The sequence below is a fragment of the Barbus barbus genome (genome assembly GCF_936440315.1).
Source record: "Barbus barbus genome assembly, chromosome: 41".
Classification (NCBI taxonomy): Eukaryota; Metazoa; Chordata; class Actinopteri; order Cypriniformes; family Cyprinidae; genus Barbus; species Barbus barbus.
The window spans coordinates 15048551-15055127 of NC_136719.1; the positions used below are offsets into that span (position 1 = coordinate 15048551).

At 38.2% G+C, this 6577-nt stretch overlaps 1 long non-coding RNA gene across 1 annotated transcript; it reads left to right on the forward strand.

The window, feature by feature from the left end:
* The first annotated feature begins 77 nt into the window (after positions 1 to 77).
* LOC306860675 lies at positions 78 to 1233 on the forward strand. The gene is made up of 4 exons (XR_013783398.1): positions 78 to 259; positions 372 to 398; positions 847 to 869; positions 945 to 1233. It is a non-coding gene; the product is annotated as an uncharacterized lncRNA (long non-coding RNA).
* The last annotated feature ends 5344 nt before the right edge of the window (positions 1234 to 6577 follow it).

A 6577-nucleotide genomic window follows, 5' to 3' on the forward strand; every position in this document is an offset into this window, starting at 1 on the left:
AAATAATTTTAAAACACATTTTAATATAATTGCATATTTTATTTCAGACCTCGTCCAATAAACACTGCTTGTGCGTCACATAAATAACTGCAAAAAATGAAAGCACATTGTGAACACTTGACCTCTGAATAAATTAAAATGATCGACAGGTGTAGCACGCGTTTCTTTTTGTAGTCGCTGAAAAATGACGCAAGCGAGGCGTATAAAAGAGCCCGTCCCCCGCCGGATGTTCTCTTGGAGTCGTTGCTCTCTTAACGAGGTGAGGAACTAGCGTCCGCTGATACGGCGTTGCCATCTCATACAATCCATAGCAATCTAAGACATTTACGCACCATCCATCGGTAAATCTAACATTATTTGTTTATTTACAGAACCATCTTCTCATCATGAGAGCGAAGGTAAGTACTTTTTTTCATATTAGTCTCTCGTTATCTAGCTAGTGTTGCTAGCATCTTGATGCTAATGTATTGTTAATTACGCTACAACTATTTGTTGGTTTCTAACCATATTTTACTATACGCATATTTTTAACCACGTAGAGTAAAGCCACTAACTGAGATTAGTGTTGTAATTTGTAACGTTAGTGTTATTTTCCGGCCTACTGTGCCAGCCTGCACAGGGAGTATTGTGACCACGTTGAGTTTGCAGTCGCTACGTATTGTTTTGACTTATTTACGCTGATATTCTAAACGTTAAGTCTTTCTCGCTTCTTTTTGGTTTATAACAATTCCGCCAGAACGGCCATGTTGCAGTGAAAATGCAGCCAATGGCGCCAGTTGCGAATGCGCATGTGTTTTTAACTGCTTTATCAATTCCAGTTTATTAATGGTTTTACTCTTCTTGCAGTGGCGAAAGAAGCGCATGCGCAGGTAAGTTTGTAACACTGAGCAGCATGTCAAATTCTTTTGCATTGGAATGGTCATGAAGTGATTTCTTGTATTTAGGCTGAAGCGTAAAAGGAGAAAGATGAGGCAGAGGTCTAAGTAAACTGGACCCTGTTTGCTGAAGCTGAGAGTGCTCCTCCGCTTCAAGAGTCTGCTGGAAGCCCAACTGAAGCTCCACTCATCCACCATCTGAGGCCTGCTTTCTTAATGAGGATTTGGTTTTCCATCACCTGGTTCTGCAGAAGCATCCTGGTCTTGATGACCATGTGAACTGTTTTGGACATTCCTCAGACCTGTCAGCTCAGCGACTTTTTGTTAATGTCTTCAATAAATCTTTTGGTTTAAAGAAGTCTTGCATAATGTTTTCTTTATGACGTTATTGGGTTTTATTCATACTGTATTAATGCCAAGGTCAAACTAGGGTATTGCAGGCGCCAGTGGTGTTGAAAGGTACATTAAATCTGGAAGGCTTTAATTCCTGCCTTGTATTTTGTGCATGTTGCTTTTCCCTTGTGCTAGAGCGTAGTTTTGTTTACCTAACCCAGGGCTTGCAAAATTTCATAATCCCTGGTAGCCCTTTGGGCAGGTACTCATCAGATTTTGGTAGGCTGAATAGAACTAGCCCAAATAAAAATGATAAAATTAGGAGTAATAGTCAATCAAATATTTCCAATACACAAATATGAAGGAAGGTATTTGATTTCACTATTTACAAGGTATCTGCAGATTTATGACCCATCTTAAGAGCTGCACAAGTAAAATGAACACCGTATGGGTTTGGACAATGTCTATGGTAACGCAGTATTAAGCCATAAAATTACATGATTTACAGTTCAGATACAGGTTTTAACAACCTTATACAACAGCATTTCAGCCTTAAACCCTTTTTATGAAAAGGGATAAGTTAAATTAATGAATAGTCTACTTGTTTAGATTTTTGGAAGGCACATTAACTTTCTCATTTACAACTGTGTTTGCTGCTTAAAACTTATGGTCGATATTTTCATTGATCTGACCATACAAGAAAGGCTTATTGGAAATGCAAATTCATCTCTGCCACGAGGTGGCGCTTTAGGAGCGGCTTAATATAGCGGTTTCCAGTACTCAATGCAGCACCGTCCGCGCTCATAAACGCTGCTTTATCAAGCATTATAGGTAAGATTAAATGAAAATGCCACCTACACGTTTCTGAGGACAGTCGGTTCCCTTCAGATACATTCACATAAAGACATCCGTGTCCTGTTTTGATTTGATACGTGCAGCGCTCATATTTATTCATTGACATCATTGCCTTTTGAAGTTTAATCCAGCCCTTTCCGTCCCCAGCTGTAAAACCTCCTGAAATTATAATTAAGACATTTCTTATACCATTTAACGTATTTAAAACTTTTTATGGCCTTAAGTTTGATACAACTAAATTGAAGAGTTTTTAAGGACCTGTGGGAGCCCTGTATTTAAGGTAGCCCGTCGGGCAGGGCAGTGATACATTTTGGTAGCCCGACTGGAAAACACGATAGCCCCAGTACTTCTATTTAGACCAGGGGTGTCCAAACTAAGGCCATCTGCGGCCCGCGAGGGCTTTTTAAAAAAATTATAAGAATCTGCAGAGGTGGGCAAACTACGGGCGTTTTCATCCAGCCCGTGATGCAGTTGTTCCAATATGCAATATCAGTCAAATCCAATAGATGACGCTGTAGCCTGTAGTGCAGTATATAACCCCTGATTTACACTGTCCCGCCGCTCCGACGCGAACACCGGAGCTAATCGCGCCCGCTACAGTATGGAATTATTTTTGTGTCTTTATTATTCAAACAAAAATTCTGTATTTGAGAGCAAAACTAATTATTTTGTAATTAAAAAATAAAAGTTTGCAAAAAAAGTCTTCTTAAGGTTTAAAATTAAAGTAATTGAAAACAAAATAATTTGCAGTGCGTGTAAATCTTTAAAAAATATATATTTTTCTTTGTGCACTTCAAAAACTTTTCATCACTAATCCACAAATGTTGCTCTCTTTCCTGCCTTCTTTTTTTGCGGGTCTAAAACGTTTGTTTGCGAGTTGAAAAGTTTGCTTGCGAGTGAAGCTGTGTGTCAGTGGGCGGTCTCTACGCACCAGGATGAAAGGCCCTTTTCTATTGGCCACTCTCGATTGAAGTGACAGGTTGACCACGCCCACTACGCTTTCCCGCCACTGACGCCAGTCTGACAGAAGAGCGAGCTTCTAGCAGCAATGGCCAGCAACCGCTCCTTTACTGGGTAAGTTAACTAATTTAACATCTTAAATTCAGTGACTAGTGAACTGAATTATTCTCTCTTCTCATGCTCCCTCACCTAAATACATAACGTTAGCTAAGCCTGTCTGTAGTTGGTGATGGCCAATAGAAAAGGGCCTTTCATCCTGGTGGGTAGAGACCGCCCACTGACACACAGCTTCACTCGCAAGCAAAACTTTTCAAATCGCAAACAAAAGTTTTAGACCCGCAAAAAAAAGAAGGCAGGAAAGAGAGCAACATTTGTGGATTAGTGATGAAAAGTTTTTGAAGTTCACAAAGAAAAATATATATTTTTTAAAGATTTACACGCACTGCAAATTATTTTGTTTTCAATTACTTTAATTTTGAACCTTAAGAAGACTTTTTTTGCAAACTTTTATTTTTTAATTACAAAATAATTAGTTTTGCTCTCAAATACAGAATGTTTGTTTGATTAATAAAGACAAAAATTATTCCATACTCCAGTCGATCCGCGGCACGTTTCAGAAGCGCCTCTTCGCGCGGCTTCACTAAAGACAGGCGCCGCGTCTATTTTTGACGGACGCCGCGTTCAAGCCGCACAGCGACTACAAAATAAAAAGTCAAAATAGCTATATACACTACAAAACTGGCACAATAGTAAATAAGTTATATGTTTTAAAAATGTGAAAGTGTTCATTTGTTTTGAAAAATGCCTTGTATTGGAACTGTTTTAAAAATGCTTAAAAGACTTTCCAGTATCAGAACAAATGGCAGTGTTATCCTCCTGCTCACGGGTGCTGTCATTTGGGGAAAACATGGAAATAATTTGACATTTTATCTTGCAAAGATATGATTTCTTCTGTTTCCCACACATTTTTATGAAAATGGATATAGAACTGTTTTTTTCTGGATTACAAATCGCGTTTTTTCATCTGAAACGTGCTGTAATTTCCAAGGTGATTTATATAACGCAATCAAGCGCAAAGCGCGTACATCAGGATTGGTGATGAATGAGAAAAGGCAAGTGAGTTTAAATTGTGCATTTTCCAGCAAACACGCCGCTAGTTTCAGTTTCGCTTTAAATATTTAAGGCTGGGCGTTTATAATATATGTTTATGGTGAATGCCACTATAATTTGTGTTTGTTTTTTACTTATGTTTTCGTTCTTTTATCTATTCTGAACACTGCTAAATTTACAGGACTTTTTGTGGAGTGTAGGGAATATAAAAACATGTTTCTAATGTTTGTAAACGTTTCGTTTATTTTACATTATTTCTGAATGAAATTATAAAATGTGTCTTATACATAGACTTGTACACCAATGCAACTTATCTGTGTGTCATAAAGTGCTCATAAAAATAGGTAGAGATGGTACAAGAAAAGAACTGCCATGTATGTACAAGTATACATAGTACAGTAGTAAGCTTCATTTGTCATAAACATATTATGCGGCCCCTCACTTAATGTGGAAAATTTGATGTGGCCCTCGAGTCAAAAAGTTTGCCCACCCCTGCTCTAGACTATGGACTTTTATAGCATGCTATAACAAACTTAGTCAGAATTGTAGTTCCTTGCCATATTTTGTTATGTCAGCTACTTGATCTGTGACAAAACGTGTGCAAAGTTTTAGCCGTTTAGTTCAATTGTGACCCTGGACCACAAAACCAGTCTTAAGTCGCTGGGGTATATTTGTAGCACTAGCCAACAATACGAGTCAAAATGATTGATTTTTCTTTTATGCCAGAAATCATTAGGACATTAAGTAAAGATCATGTTCCATGAAGATATTTTGTAAATTGGACCACTTTAAAGGCGATTTTCTCAATATTTAGATTTTTTTTTGCACCCTCATATTCCCTCATTTTTCAAATATTGTCCTATCCTAGCAAACCCATACATCAATGGAAAGCTTATTTATTTAGCTTTCAGATGATGTATACAGGTACATCTAAAAAAATTAGAATATCGTGAAAAAGTTCATATATTTTAGATTCATGCATGTAAAGTAAAACATTTCAAAAGTTTTTTTTGTTTTAATTTTGATGATTAGAGCTTACAGCTCATGAAAGTCAAAAATCAGTATCTCAAAATATTAGAATATTTACATTTGAGTTTCAATAAATGACCATCCCTACAGTATAAATTCCAGGTATCTCTTGTTCTTTGAAACCACAATAATGGAGAAGACTGCTGACTTGGCAATGATCCAGATGACCAACATTGACCCCCTCCACAAAGAGGGTAAGTCACAGAGATTCATTACTGAAAGGTGAGTGCTGTATCAAAGCATATTAAATTCAGTTGACTGGAAGGAAAAATTTGGGTAGGAAAAGGTGCACAAGCAACAGAGATGACCGCAAGCTTGAGAATACTGTCAAGCAAAGCTGATTCAAACACTTGGGAGAGTTTCACAAGGAGTGGACTGAAGCTGGAGTGCATCAAGAGTCACCAGCTGAGACGTCTTCAGGAAAAGGGCTACCAAGCCACTTCTGAACCAGAAACAACGCCAGAAGCGTCTTACCTGGGCTTTGGAGAAAAGAACTGGACTGTTGCTCAGTGGTCCAAAGTCCTCTTTTCAGATGAAAGTAGATTTTGCATTTCATTTGGAAATCAAGGTACCAGAGTCAGGAGGAAGTGTGGAGAGGCACAGAACCCTTGTTGCTTGAAGTCCAGTGTGAAGTTTCCACAGTCAGAGATGATTTGAGCTGCCATGTCATCTGCTGGTGTTGGTCCACTGTGTTTTCTGAAGTCCACAGTCAACACAGCCATCTACCAGGAAATTTTAGAGCACTTCATGCTTCCTTCTGCTGACAAGCTTTATGGAGACGCTGATTTCATTTTCCAGCAGGACCTGGCACCTGCCCACACTGCCAAAGGTACCAAAAGCTGGTTCAATGACCATGGTGTTATTGTGCTTGATTGGCCAGCAAACTCACCTGACCTGAACCCCATAGAGAATCTATGGGGTATTGTCAAGAGGAAGATGAGAGACACCAGACCCAACAATGCAGATGACCTGAAGGCCGCTATCAAAGCAACCTGGGCTTCCATTACACCGGAGCAGTGTCACAGGCTGATTGCCTCCATGCCACGATGCATTGATGCAGTAATTCATGCAAAAGGAGGCCCAACCAAGTAGCTATTGAGTGCATAGAAATGAACATACTTTTCAGAAGCCTGACATTTGTGTTTAAAATATCCTTTTTTTATTGATCTTATGTAATATTCAAATTTTCTGAGACACTGAATTTTGGGTTTTCATTATCTGTAAGCCATCTTCAAAATTTCAAGAAATAAAGGCTTGAAATATTTCACTCTATGTGTAATGAATCTATATAATATATGGGTTTCACTTTCTGAAATGTGACAAAAAATATTGACCTTTTTCGTGATATTCTAATTTTTTTTTTTTAGATGTACCTGAAAATCTCAATTTAAAAAAATTGACCCTTATGACTGGTT